This window comes from Ranitomeya imitator, chromosome 5, assembly GCF_032444005.1.
Source record: "Ranitomeya imitator isolate aRanImi1 chromosome 5, aRanImi1.pri, whole genome shotgun sequence".
Lineage (NCBI taxonomy): Eukaryota > Metazoa > Chordata > Amphibia > Anura > Dendrobatidae > Ranitomeya > Ranitomeya imitator.
In genome coordinates, this window is record NC_091286.1 from 472,170,446 (window position 1) to 472,186,393 (window position 15,948).

Here is a 15,948-nt window from a genome sequence, read left to right on the forward strand (position 1 = left end):
ATCTCCAAGTCCGTTGTTGGAACGAGATGCTACACTTGTTAGTGTGAGCACCTGAGTCCGTGTGACTCAATATTGGACTCTTGTCCTGGTCCCTTTAGGTTTTGGCACATTTTATTCCTTTATATAGAGTGTATCTTCTGCCTGTTGGTCTGTGTGGTGGTGCTCGAGACTAAAGTTTGGAACAATTTGGGTCTAGTATGGCCATAATACGTTTGGCCCGTGAATATGAGTCCATTTCTACTTGTTACGGTTAGATATTTTAGTAATGTATAGTTTTAATAGTTTTGTAGCCAGTGTTCCCCGTGGGCGAAGTTTTCCCTTATTAAAAATGGTGGCCGGACCTTCGGCGCTGCTTTGCGCAGCTGCGAGCTGTGGCATTATGGGCCTCTTCTGGCTCTGACGTCACGGACATGCGAAGTGTGCGCTGGTGGACGCCGAGAGCCGTGGCGTGCAGGTCTTAGGTAATATATGTATATAACTCATATGATCAGAGCGTATGGGATGGACACACCTGGGATACTTTGATTTTACTTGATTAGTAATTGATCATTAGGATATTTTATGATATATCACGTGTCACATTATTGTTTGATGTACACTGAGTACGGATTTTATGAAAGTATCCTTTTGTATATGGAGTCACCTTTTTATAGACTGTTGTCTAATGTAATTCTCTTATATTTATGATATTGCACATAATGGATTTTATAATGAGATTGTTATGGGTTTTGTATAAATGACTGCTTCACCCATGTGTTCACTGCTTGAAAAAGGATCTTGTATCCGAAACGTCGCCACGCCATTCAGGCAATAAAGTCCACATTTTTCTTTATTTTTTTTGTGCTGCTTTTCTTTTTTCTTCATATCGCTAGAAGTCATTGGACTACTGACTGGGAAAGCTTTGCACTTTATCAGGTACTCTGTAGATGCTGTTCCAATTTTTGCCTATATATATATATATATATATATATATATATATATATATATGTATATATATATATATATATATATATACAGTGGGGCAAAAAAGTATTTAGTCAGTCAGCAATAGTGCAAGTTCCACCACTTAAAAAGATGAGAGGTGTCTGTAATTTACATCATAGGTAGACCTCAACTATGGGAGACAAACTGAGAAAAAAAAATTCAGAAAATCACATTGTCTGTTTTTTTATAATTTTTTTTGCATATTATGGTGGAAAATAAGTATTTGGTCAGAAACAAACAATCAAGATTTCTGGCTCTCACAGACCTGTAACTTCTTCTTTAAGAGTCTCCTCTTTCCTCCACTCATTACCTGTAGTAATGGCACCTGTTTAAACTTGTTATCAGTATAAAAAGACACCTGTGCACACCCTCAAACAGTCTGACTCCAAACTCCACTATGGTGAAGACCAAAGAGCTGTCAAAGGACACCAGAAACAAAATTGTAGCCCTGCACCAGGCTGGGAAGACTGAATCTGCAATAGCCAACCAGCTTGGAGTGAAGAAATCAACAGTGGGAGCAATAATTAGAAAATGGAAGACATACAAGATCACTGATAATCTCCCTCGATCTGGAGCTCCACGCAAAATCCCACCCCGTGGGGTCAGAATGATCACAAGAACGGTGAGCAAAAATCCCAGAACCACGCGGGGGGACCTAGTGAATGAACTGCAGAGAGCTGGGACCAATGTAACAAGGCCTACCATAAGTAACACACTATGCCACCATGGACTCAGATCCTGCAGTGCCAGACGTGTCCCACTGCTTAAGCCAGTACATGTCCGGGCCCGTCTGAAGTTTGCTAGAGAGCATTTGGATGATCCAGAGGAGTTTTGGGAGAATGTCCTATGGTCTGATGAAACCAAACTGGAACTGTTTGGTAGAAACACAACTTGTCGTGTTTGGAGGAAAAAGAATACTGAGTTGCATCCATCAAACACCATACCTACTGTAAAGCATGGTGGTGGAAACATCATGCTTTGGGGCTGTTTCTCTACAAAGGGGCCAGGACGACTGATCCAGGTACATGAAAGAATGAATGGGGCCATGTATCGTGAGCTTTTGAGTGCAAACCTCCTTCCATCAGCAAGGGCATTGAAGATGAAACGTGGCTGGGTCTTTCAACATGACAATGATCCAAAGCACACCGCCAGGGCAATGAAGGAGTGGCTTCGTAAGAAGCATTTCAAGGTCCTGGAGTGGCCTAGCCAGTCTCCAGATCTCAACCCTATAGAAAACCTTTGGAGGGAGTTGAAAGTCCGTGTTGCCAAGCGAAAAGCCAAAAACATCACTGCTCTAGAGGAGATCTGCATGGAGGAATGGGCCAACATACCAACAACAGTGTGTGGCAACCTTGTGAAGACTTACAGAAAACGTTTGACCTCTGTCATTGCCAACAAAGGATATATTACAAAGTATTGAGATGAAATTTTGTTTCTGACCAAATACTTATTTTCCACCATAATATGCAAATAAAATGTTAAAAAAACAGACAATGTGATTTTCTGGATTTTTTTTTTCTCAGTTTGTCTCCCATAGTTGAGGTCTACCTATGATGTAAATTACAGACGCCTCTCATCTTTTTAAGTGGTGGAATTTGCACTATTGCTGACTGACTAAATACTTTTTTGCCCCACTGTATATATATATACCTATTCTATGTGTACACATTTATTCTACTGGAAGCTGTCAGTGTGATTTTACTGTACACCGCACTGAATTGCCGGCTTTTCTCTCTAACACCGCTGCGTATTTCTCACAAGTCACACTGCTGGTCCGTGTGTAATCCGTATTTTTCTGGCTTCCATAGACTTTCATTGGCGTTTTTTTTTTTTGCGCAATACGGTGACAAAAGCAGCATGCTGCGATTTTCTACGGCTGTAGAAAGCCGTATAATACTGATCAGTAAAATACGGCAGATAGGAGCAGGGGCATAGAGAATAATTGGGACGTTTGTTAGGCGTGTTTTACAGACGTATTTTCTGCGCTCTTACGTCCGTAAAACTCGCTAGTGTGACTCCAGCCTAACACAGCAATTTGCATGATTCAGATACAAACTTAAACAAGGTTTGCAGATTATTAACGTGCAATATAATGTGTTACAATCAGGGCCACCAACTGGTCATTACTGCCCTTACTGGCATATCCCCGTATTTTGCCAGTATGGGACCCTGAAAATCCTGGTAGCAGCACTGCTTACCATTTAAACTTAAGTCACATCTTCGGATTGAAGCTACCGTAACAGTTATAGCAATGAAACCCTGTCATACAAGGCACTAAACAGTTACAATAGATAAAAGTGTTTATTTTTTTTTAAACAACACATTTTTATTCAATTAAATCTTATAACAGAAATAACTTGTTTGCACAATTATATCAATATAGCAGTCATGTTATATTGTCATGTTTTTAGGATTAAAAAAGATCTGCAGATTTGCTGCAGATGTGCCTACAAGAAGCGCTGCAGATCGAGAGGGGGAAGAGTGTGTGTGGAGAAGATGTGCGGGGCTGTGTGCGGGTGTTTGTGAGTATCTGCGTGGATGTGCGGGGCTGTATGTGTGTGTGCAGGGCTGTGTGTGTATGCGGGTCTTTGTGTAGGCAGGCATCGTCCGATGGGACTACTAGTCCCATCCGGCTATGCCTGCTACAGTGACAGGTAGCCGCATGATGGGACAGTAGTAGTCCCATCATCCGGCTACTGTGTTCAAGTGTAAAAAACAAACACATACTCACATATACACATACAGTACATACAACACATAGTACATACCATACAGCTAATCCCCGAAGCCCTCGATCACCGGTAAAAAACAGTATACTCCCTGATCCGATGTAATCCATTTAATAACGAGTGTCACACAACGATCTCCCGTGGAGAGCTATTACATCGGCAGATGCGACCGCTCTCCAGGGGCTCTAGGATACAATGACGGAAGGTATCCTTCCGCACTGTATCCTATCCGCCGCTGTGAGTAAAGTATAGTTCATACTGTCACTTGCAGCTCCACTGCCTGGGAAAATTCTCAGGCAGCAGTATCATAAAGTGAAAGGCCATTGAAGCCTCAGTGATAACACTGCAGGAGCCATTGTCTCCTGCCAGTGTGTCACTGGAGGCCTATAGAGCTGTTACATCTCCTGATGTGACACCTCTATAGGGGAGATTGTCGTGGGATACTTGTTATTAAATGGACTGCATGGGACCAGGGAGTATTTGTGTTGGGTTTTTTTTCTTTTTTTTTGCAGGCGATCAAGGGTGTCGCAGGGATTGGCAGAAAAATAAAGATGGCAAAACTGTGCTGTGCTTTATTTCATCAATATACTTTATTTTGCACGTGTGTGTGTTTATTTTACCCATTAACAACTATAGGATTAGTAATGTATAGGTGTCTTATTGACGCCTCTCCATTACTAGCCTGGCTTGATTTCACCTTACAATTCAAAGGTGACATTAATCCCCAATTACCCCTTTTGCCACTGCTACAGGGCAGTGGGAAGAGAGAGGCTAAGTGCCGGAATTGGCTCATCTTACAGATGTGCCATTTCTGGGGCGGCTGAATGCTGGTGTTTGTAGGTGGGGGGCCAATATCCATGGTCCCTTCCTAGGCTATATCAGCCCACAGCTGTCTGCATAGCCTTTTCTGGCTATTAATTATAGGGGATCTCACGTCATTTTTTGGGGAGTCCCCCTATTTTAATAGCCAGTAAAGCCTAAATATATAGCTGCCGGCTGATATTCATTGAAGATCCATGGGTATTAAAGGGAACCTGTCACCTGAATTTGGCGGGACCGGTTTTCGGTCATATGGGCGGAGTTTTCGAGTGTTTGATTCACCCTTTCCTTACCCACTGGCTGCATGCTGGCCGCAATATTGGATTGAAGTTCATTCTATGTCCTTCGTAGTACACGCCTGTGCAAGGCAAGATTGCCTTGTGCAGGTGTGTACTACGGAGGACATAAAATGAACTTCAATCCAATATTGCCTTGCGCAGGCGTGTACTACGGAGGACATAGAATGAACTTCAATCCAATATTGCGGCCAGCATGCAGCCAGCGGGTAAGGAAAGGGTGAATCAAACACCCGAAAACTCCGCCCATATGACCGAAAACCGGTCCAGCCAAATTCAGGTGATAGGTTCCCTTTAACCCCTTCCCAGGCTATAAACATCGGCCCGTAGTCGCTGGCTTTCCCTCTCTGGGGCAGAAAATTGAACGGGAGCCCACGCCATTTTTTTAAATAAATTAAACAGATATTGCATTCTAACCCCTTTACCCCCAAGGGTGGATTGCACGTTAATGACCGGGCCAATTTTTACAATTCTAACCACTGTCCCTTTATGAGGTTATAACTCTGGAATGCTTCAACGGATCTTGGCGATTCTGACATTGTTTTCTCGTGACATATTGTACTTCATGACAGTGGTAAAATTTCTTTGATATGTCTTGCGTTTATTTGTGAAAAAAACGGAAATTTGGCGAAAATTTTGCAATTTTCCAACTTTGAATTTTTATGCCCTTAAATCACTGAGATATGTCATGTAAAATAATTAATAAGTAACATTTCCCACATGTCTACTTTACATCAGCACAGTTTTGGAACCCAACATTTTTTTTGTTAGGGAGTTATAAGGGTTAAAAGTTGACCAGCAATTTCTCATTTTTACAACACCAATATTTTTTAGGGATCACATCACATTTGAAGTCATTTTGAGGGGTCTATATGAAAGAAAATAACCAAGTGTGACACCCTCAGGGTGCTCAAAACCACATTCAAGAAGTTTATTAACCCTTCAGGTGTTTTACAGCAATTTTTGGAATGTTTTAAAAAAAAATTAACATTTAACTTTTTGTCACAAGAAATTTACTTCAGCTCCAATTTGTTTTATTTTCCCAAGGGTAAGAGAAGAAATTGGACCCCAAAAGTTGTTGTGCCATTTGTTCTGAGTATGCCGATACCCCACATGTGGGGGTAAACCACTGTTTGGGCGCATGGCAGAGCTCAGAAGGGAAGGAGCGCCATTTCACTTTTCAATGCAAAATTGACTGGAATTGAGATGGGACTCCATGTTGCGTTTGGAGAGCCCCTGATGTGCCTAAACATTGAAACCCCCCACAAGTGACACTATTTTGGAAAGTAGACCCCCTAAGGAACTTATCTAAATGTGTGGTGAGCACTTTAACCCACCAAGTGCTTCACAGAAGTTTATAATGCAGAGCCGTAAAAATAAAAAATAATATTTTTTCACAAATATGATCTTTTCACCCCAAAATTTTTATTTTCCCAAGGGTAAGAGAAGAAATTGGACCCCAGAAGTTGTTGTGCCATTTGTTTTGAGTACGCCGATACCCCACATGTGGGGGTAAACCACTGTTTGGGCGCATGGCAGAGCTCGGAAGGGAAAGAGCGCCATTTGACTTTTCAATGCAAAATTGACTGGAATTGAGATGGGACACCATGTCACGTTTGGAGAGCCCCTGATGTGCCTAAACATTGAAACCCCCCACAAGTGACACCATTTTGGAAAGTAGACCCACTAAGGAACTTATCTAGCTGTGTTTGACAGCTTTTAACCCCCAAGTGTTTTACTACAGTCTATAATGCAGAGCCGTGAAAATAAAAATTATTTTTTTTTTTCACAAAAATTATTTTTTAGCCCCCAGTTTTGTATTTTCCCAAGGGTAACAGGAGAAATTCGACCCCAAAAGTTGTTATCCAATTTGTCCTGAGTACGCTGATACCCCATATGTGGGGGGAACCACCGTTTGTGCGCATGGCAGAGCTCGGGAAGTGATGGAGCGCCATTTGGAATGCAGACTTAGATGGATTGGTCTGCAGGCGTCACGCTGCATTTGCAAAGCCCCTGATGCACCAAAACAGTAGATACCCCCCAGAAGTGACACCACTTTGGAAAGTAGACACCCTAAGGAACTTATCTAGCTGTGCTTTGACAGCTTTGAACCCCCAAGTGTTTCACTACAGTTTATAATGCAGAGCCGTAAAAATAAAAATTAATTTTTTTTCACAAAAATGTTTTTTTGACCCCCAAATTTTTATTTTCCCAAGGGTAGCAAGAGAAATTGGACCCCAATAGTTGTTGTCCTATTTGTCCTGAGTATGCTGATACCCCATATGTGGGGAAGAACCACCGTTTGGGCGCATGGCAGAGCTCGGAAGGGAAGGAGCGCCATTTGGAATGCAGACTTAGATGGATTGGTCTGCAGGCGTCACATTGCATTTGCAGAGCCCCTGATGCACCTAAACAGTAGAAGCCCCCCACAAGTGACACCATTTTGGAAAGTAGACCCCTAAGGAACTTATCTAGATGTGTTTTGACAGCTTTGAACCCCCAAGTGTTTCACTACAGTTTATGACGCAGAGTCGTGAAAATAAAAATTAATTTTTTTCCCACAAAAATGTTTTTTTAGACCCCCAAATTTTTATTTTCCCAAGGGTAGCAAGAGAAATTGGACCCCAATAGTTGTTGTCCAATTTGTCCTGTGTATGCTGATACCCCATATGTTGGGGTAAACCCCTGTTTGGGCGCACGGGAGAGCTCGGAAGGGAAGGACCACTGTTTTACTTTTTCAACGCAGAATTGGCGGGAATTGAGATCGGACGCCAAGTCGCGTTTGGAGAGCCCTGATGTGCCTAAACAGTGGAAACCCCCAATTCTAACTGAAACCCCAACACATGCCTAACCCTAATCCCAACCATAACCCTAACCACACCCCTAACCCTGACACACCCCTAACCCTAATCCCAACCGTAAATGTAACCCTAACCCTAACTTTAGCCCCAACCCTAACTTTAGCCCCAACCCTAACCCTAACTTTAGACCCAACCCTAACCCTAACTTTAGCCCGAACCCTAACTCTAACTTTAGCCCCAACCGTAACTTTAGCCACAACCCTAACCCTAGCCCCAACCCTAGCCCTAACCCCAACCCTAGCCCCAACCCTAGCCCCAACCCTAACCGCAACCCTAACCCCAACCCTAACCCTAACCCTAATGGGAAAATGGAAATAAATACATTTTTTTTTTTTTTTTTTTTATGTTTCCCTAACTAAGGGGGTGATGAAGGGGGGTTTGATTTACTTTTATAGCGGGTTTTCTAGAGGATTTTTATATTTGGCAGCCGTCACACACTAAAAGACGCTTTTAATTGCAAAAAATGTTTTTTGCGTCACCACATTTTGAGACCTATAATTTTTCCATATTTTGGTCCACAGAGTCTTGTGAGGTCTTGTTTTTTGCGGGACGATTTGACATTTTTATTGGTAACATTTTCGGGCACGTGACATTTTTTGATCGCTTTTTATTCCGATTTATGTGAAGCAGAATGACCAAAAACCAGCTATTCATGAATTTCTTTTTTTTTTGGGGGGGGGGTGGCGTTTATACCGTTCCGCATTTGGTAAAATGGATAAAGCAGTTTTATTATTCATGTCAGTACGTTTATAGCGATACCTCATTTATATCATTTTTTATGTTTTGGCGCTTTTTATATGATAAAAACTATTTTATAGAAAAAAATAATTATTTTGAATCGCTTTATCCTGAGGACTGTTTACTTTTTGTTTTTTCTCTGATGATGCTGTATGGTAGCTTGTTTTTTGCGGGACAAGATGACGTTTTCAGCGGTACCATGGTTATTTATATCCGTCTTTTTGATCACGTGTTATTCCACTTTTTGTTTGGCGGTATGATAATTTTTTCTTTATTTAGCAATTTTTTTAAAAAATTTTTTTTTACATATCTAAAAAAATTTTTTTTTACTTTGTCCCAGGGGGGACATCACTGTATAGTAACAGATCGCTGATCTGACACTTTGCAGAGCACTGCCCTGCTGCTTGGTTACCAGAGCCTGCTCTGGACCCGGAAGTACTCCCTGCAGGACCCGGAAGTAGCCCCGTGGCCATTTTGGATCCGGGGCCTGCAGGGAGGAGACGCTCGGTACAAGGTGAGCACATCGCCTTGTACCGATCGTCTCAGGGAAACACGCAGGGAGCCCCCTCCCTGCGTGATGCTTCCCTATGCCCCCGGAACACTGCGATCATGTTTGATCGCGGTGTGCCGGGGGTTAGTGTGCCGGGAGCGGTCCGTGACCGCTCCTTGCACATAGTGCCAGATGTCAGCTGCGATAGTCATCTGACACCAGGCCGCGCTCCCCCCATGAGCGCGGCCGATCGCGCTGGACGTACTATTCCGTCCTTGGGAATTAGGGCCCACCCCTCATGGACGGAATAGTACGTCCAATGTCAGAAAGGGGTTAAGGCCGAGGTCAAACTTGTGAGAAACTCACACGAGTCTGTTGCATCAATACCTGGCACTCGGAATCGGAGCGTGCGGCTGCATGTATTTTTATGCAGCTGAACGCTCCGGTCCCGAGTGCCGGCGGCAGTGCCGGGTATTGAGGTGTGAGACTCGTGCCAGGTTCTCGCAAGTGTGACCCCGGCCTAACACAGATTTTGTGTGTGTGTGTGTCTTTATTTAACTCTTTATGTACCATTTTAATATGTTTATTACTAAACATTGGGCTTGGTACTATCTATCTACCTATCTATTATCTATCTACCTATCTATCTTTCTGTGTTCCATTATTTTTCAATGGAGTATGTAAATGAAGAGATTGGACAAGAAATTACAATTTTTTTTTCTCTTCAATAATAGATCTTTATTTAGCTTTCAAAAACTCATACAAATCCGCATGAAAATCCATATAAAAAACACATCAAATCGCGGTGGACTTTTACCTGCGTTTCCTCCCAAGAGATGCGGAATCTGCGCAGAAAATTCTACAGACGAATCTGCAACGTGTGCACATACCCTAAGAGTCCTATAAAACAGAGACAATCCATGTTCATTTGGGTATTCTACTTTAAAGTATTTCTGCATCATGTCTGATAGGTCAGGGCTCCACCAAGCTGGAAATGTACACGAATGGATAAAATGACAAATTTGGAGGTACTGATAAAAGCACGCTTTGGGAATCTTGTAAATTTAGACAAATCTGCAAAGGAGGGGAATACAGGTCCATTTACAAGTTTGACAAGGGTGCTTACACCTGATTTCAACCACAGGTCTACAGACCATCCAGAGATGTGTCCCTCTATCGCTAGATAAAAGCGTTTCTATTCTAGTACTCTGTCCTATGATGCATCCCATCAGTCTCATCATTGTCTTCATCTGGGGCCTAACGGGAATCTATTCTACTACATAGTTAGGCTGCAAGTCCTTTCTTGGTGAGTATCTTCTAGCACACATTGTGCTGGCTGCCTTTGTCCCCCCAAGCGCGGCCCCAGTCCCCCTGTGTACCGTACTTCTGCACCTCACGTTGCACATTACACGAATATCCCTCTATCGCGGTCTGCTTGCTTCTCATGGCTGTGGTCCCGCTCACTCGAATCTGGCTCTGTTCATTTACCTCTGGTCTCAGTCCCTTGGTTCTTCTTTTGGGTCGCGATCATTCGGTGCTTCACTCGGGTCTCGTTGCAATCTGGTCACTTGGTTCTCTACTTGGATTTGGTCTTTCGATTCTTCACTCGGATATAGTCATTGGATTCTTCATTCAGATGTGTTCTCTGGATTCTTCACTTTCTATCTGCTCACTGGATTTATCACTCAGGTCTGGTCACTCAATTCTTCATTTGGGTCTGGTTCCAGTCTGGTGTCACGGCCACTCCTTCTGCTGCCATGCCTGCTGCCGGGACCACCGCCGCTCCCCCCGCTCATACTTACCCGATGCTGCGCCCTCCTCCTGCAGGCGCACGTTCTCTCCTTCATTCTTCTCCGCTACCTTGTTCTCGTCGGGTGCGCGTGCGCACCGCCCACTCCAGCACTTCCTCTTTCTGATTTACAGGCACTCTGTATCTCCTCTCTGAGATCCTGGAGGACCGTGACCCTGAAGTCCTTCAGCACTCCATGTATTTAAGGCGATTCCTTCCTCTGCTCCTTGCCTGTCTGTCATTTGTGCTCTGTGACTCAGGTCCACCTTTGTCTTTGCACTGCCTGTTCTGCGTCTCTGCTCTGTCCAGCCAGTTCAGCTTCTCTGCCTTTCCCAGGCTTCCTTGTCTCCTCGTCCAGTCCAGCCTTCCCAGTGTCCGCTCCGTACTCTGTTAGTCTGGTGTCTCTGTCCTGACCTGCTTCCTTTGTGTCTTCCCCTTCCCAGTGCCTGTACTCAGCTCTTACCAAACTGTACTTCATCTTACCCTGCTCTGTCCGTCCTACGCCCAGCTTCTCTATTTTGTACCTTCTACTACCTGTCTCCGGGTTCCAGCTTCTGCGGCAATAGTCTCCCTTGGGTCTGCCCCTTACGCTCCCTGTATAGGGGGTGGTCTACCTGGTCAGCTCACCCTTGGGAGGTTCGTTGTCGTGGATCTGCAGATCCACTCCAGGTGTTCCAAAAGATTTCACAGTACAGACAGGCCATGGACCCCGCTGGTACCCCGACTCCTACCCAGAAGGAATTAATGTTCCTTAGGGAGAATCAGTCTAGGATTATGTCCTTTTTGAAAACCTTGGAATCTCGTCTCTCATCCCTGCAGGCCTCGGATCCTGGGAGCGCTTCGAAGTTAGCAAGTCTCCAACAGGAGCTGGCCCAACAGCGTGACACTCAAGCTCATATTCTAAATTGTATGGCCTCTGTGGATGATCGTCTTCGCGCCCTCCAGCCTTCGGCTCCCGTCTCTTCTCTGGCCTCAGCTCCTCACCCACCTTCCCATCTGGCTAAACCTCCTCGCTATAGTGGGGATCCAAAATTGTGTAGAGTTACTTCCCATGCAGTATCCCACTGACCGTTCTAAAGTGGCTTTTGTAATCTCTCACTTAGAGGGTGAGACTTTGGCGTGGGTTAAACCTCTCTGGGAGCTGGATGATCCCCTTGTTTCTCAATTCTCCACCTTCTTTGATACTTTTTGCAAAGTGTTTGATGAACCAGGTCATTTGGCCTCTACCACCGTGTCTCTGTTCAACCTTCAACAAGGTACACTTTCGGTGGGCCAATACGCTATCCGGGTTTGCACCCTTTCATCAGGATGGAATAATGAGGCTTTGGTGGGAGCCTTCTGGCGGGGGCTTTCTCCTCAAATTAAGGGCGAGTTGGCGGGTCGTGATACTCCGACTTCCTTGGAGGATCTCATCTCGTTGGCAACCCGCATTGACTTACGTTTTCAAGAACGTTCTCGAGAATCCGCTAGAGAGAGATTTCCTCGACTTCCTCCTGTTTCTCCTAGCTCTTTCCGTCCTCAGTCTGAGTCTTCTTCTGCTAATTCTGCCCCAGAACCCATGCAGGTGGGTCGTCTTAAGCCTGTGGATCAACGTCGGAAAGAGAGACTAACTCAAGGTCTCTGTTTCTATTGTGGTAGTGCGTCTCATCTCTCGTGTTCCTGTCCTTTGAGGCCGGGAAACGCCTCCACCTAGGACTGGTAAGAGAGGTCTCCCTAGGTATCCCAGAACCCTCTCAACCCCTCACTCTTTCTGTTCTTTTACATCTGGGTAATAAACTTTTCTCTGACTCTGCTTATATAGATTCCGGGGCAGCCGGGAACTTTATTCAACTCGAGGCAGTTAGGAGATTGGGGATTCCGGTCAGATCCCTGGAGACTCCTCGACAGTCGATGTCCAAGGGCTGTCCATGCTCGGAGACCATCAAACTTAACTGAACTGGAATTGTTTTGTAAAGGGGAATGGTCAAAAATACCTTCATCCAGTTTCCAGGAACTCATTAAAAGCTACAGGAAGCGACTAGAGGCTGTTATTTTTGCAAAAGGAGGATCTACTAAATATTAATGTCACTTTTCTGGTGGGGTGCCCATACTTATGCACCTGTCAAATTTTGTTTGAATGCAGATTGCACATTTTCTGTTAGTACAATAAACCTCATTTCAAGGCAGAAACATTACTGTGTCCAACAGTTATTAGATATATGAAACTGAAATAGCTGTTGCAAAAAATCAATTTTTATAAAACATTAAGCTTAAGATTAATAGGGGTGCCCAAACTTTTTCATATAACTGTATCTTTCCTGGATGTTTTCAATAAGAAAGAGGCAGAGACTTTACCTCCGCATCGACCCTACGACTGCCCAGTTGACCTTGTTCCGGTCTTTACTCCTCCCCGAGGTCGAATCTACCCATTGAAACCTACAGAGACTCAAGCCATGACTGAATACGTCCGGGAGAATTTATCCAAAGGTTTTATTCGCAAATCCTCCTCCCCTGCAGGTGCGGGTTTCTTCTTCGTTAAGAAGAAGGACGGGTCCCTTCGTCCTTGTATTGACTACCGTGGTCTCAACAATCTCACGACCAAGAACAAGTACCGCTATCTCTCATTCCTGAGTTGTTTGATCGCCTGAGGGGAGCCCAAATTTTCACGAAATTGGATCTTCGCGGAGCTTACAATCTAATCTGTATTTGTTCAGGACACGAATGGAAAACCGCTTTTAACACTCGAGATGGCCACTATGAGTATTTAGTCTTGCCTTTCGGCTTGTGTAACACTCCTGCGGTGTTCCAGGAGTTTGTGAATGTTGTTTTCCGTAATCTACTCTACTCCTGTGTGGTGGTATATTTAGACGACATTTTGGTGTTCTCCTCAGATCTTGCTTCCCACAGAAGGAATGTCCGCCAAGTGCTGTCTCGTCTTAGAGATAACCATCTTTATGCCAAAACTCGAGAAGTGCGTTTTTGAGCAGTCTTCGCTACCATTTCTTGGCTATATCATTTCTGACTCTGGCTTGCAAATGGACCCAGAAAAAGTGTCTGCTGTGCTTAACTGGCCACGTCCTCAGGGAGTAAAAGCTATCCAACGCTTCCTCGGGTTCGCAAATTACTACCGGCAGTTTATCCCATATCTCTCCACTCTGGTCGCCTCAATTTCTGCTTTGATTTGCAAGGGGTCCAACCCCCACATCTGGTCTTCTGAAGCTGAAGATGCTTTTCGCTCTCTGAAACAAGCCTTTGCTTCGGCTCCTGTACTCTATCGGCCTGAGGTCAACAAGCCCTTCATTCTTGAGGTAGACGCTTCTGCCATGGTGCTGGTGCGGTACTTTCCCAAAGATCCTCTTCCGGACATCTGTCTACTTGTGGTTTCTTTTCCAAAATCTCCGCCTCGGAGAGGAACTATGCCATCGGTGACAAGGAACTATTGGCCATAAAATTGACGCTGGAGGAGTGGTGTTATCTGTTGGAGGGAGCTGTTCACCCTTTCAAGATCTTCACAGATCATAAGAATTTGGAATATATCTGCTCGGCGCAAAGATTGAATCCTCGACAATCCAGATGTTCGTTCTTTGCCCATTTTGACTTCGAATTACATTTTCGTCCTGGAAACAAGAACTTCAAAGCCGATGCTTTGTGCAGGTCATTTCTCGCATCCGATGTTGAAGAGGAGCCGCCACACATCGTGGATCCCAGCAAAATTATTCTTGTGGTCAGCATGTCTTCTTTACCACCAGGTAATTCCTTTGTCCAGGTGAACGAAAGGTCTCGAGTTCTACATTGGGGCCATATCTCAAAACTAGCAGGCCATGTAGGATACAAGAAGACACTCGCAGAGTAAAAGTCGCTCAACTCTACTGACCACTAGGGTTGAGCGAAACGGATCGGACAAATTCAAATATCGCCGACTTTCGGCAAAGTTGGGTTTCATGAAACCCGACCCGATCCTAGTGTGGGATCAGCCATAAGGTCGGCGATCTTCGCGCCAAAGTCGCGTTTCGTATGATGCTTTCAGCTCCATTTTTCAGCCAAAGAAGGAGGACGCAGAGTGTGGGCAGCGTGATGACATAGATCTCGGTCCCCACCATCTTAGAGAAGGGCATGACAGTGATTGGCTTGCTTCCTGCGGCGTCACAGGGGCTTTAAAGGGGCATGCACACCGACCGCAATCTTCTGCCGATCGTAGCATAGGGAGAGGTTGCCGCAGCTTCATCAAAAGAAGGGACATAGTTAGGGAGGGAAGATTAACCCCTGAAACTGCTTGCACTGTATCGATTTCCACTGTCCAATACCACCATTTGTTTGCAGGGACAGTGGAGGCTATATTTTTGTGCATCAGCTCTGTAGCTTATTAGGCTGCCTTATAAGGCTCCCTGATAGCTGCATTGCTGTTTGCACGCTGCTGTGCAAACCAACTGCTTTTTTAAAAGCAATAATCCTGTTGCTCCTTTCTGCACAATTATCTTGTTTATTTGTCCACACTTTTGTGTGCAGCAGTCCTTTTTATTGCTGCCATACTTTTCCTGAGATCATTGTAGGGAGATTGAAATTGTGTTAAATATTAATTATTACAGTAATTGAATTATTCTTATTCTGTACTGAGCACATTGCTTCTTGCTGACACTATCAAAAGCTATTTCTGTGTATGTAGCTCAGAGTATAAGTTAACACCATATACAGAGGACACGTGATCTGTAGGAAACATATATAAACGTCTCTTAGGAGGGTGTGGGGGCTTTTGTCACGTGGGGGCTGCCATCTCCGGCCTTCGTGATCATTATCCATGGACATGAGACAAGACAAGGAACAACAGCTGGTAGCCATGCCATGATTCTACTCCATGTCATGATGACTTCAACGTTCACACAGACAGACGGTTTTACCATTCAGGACCTTGGGAAAGATGAGTAACAAGACAAGCGCTGATATTTACACATGGACAATCCGTTCGTAACTATTTCATCTACTTTTATGTTATTGCTTCAATGTGGTTTTCCTATGGACAATTCAATAAACCACTATACTTTTCATCAGAATATCATGACATTTTTCTTTAAGAGTAAGCACCTGGTGAATAGTCCTGATTAAATATATGTGCGAAATAACCATTTTTAACAAATTGTACTACAGTCCTTGTATTTTTTCATATATCTTCCAGCCACTTTCTGCCACTTAGATTGCGTTGTTTTATACACTGGGCCTGAGTTTTGGGTCAGTCTCCCCCAAAAAAAGGGGAGATTCAAATTCTCAT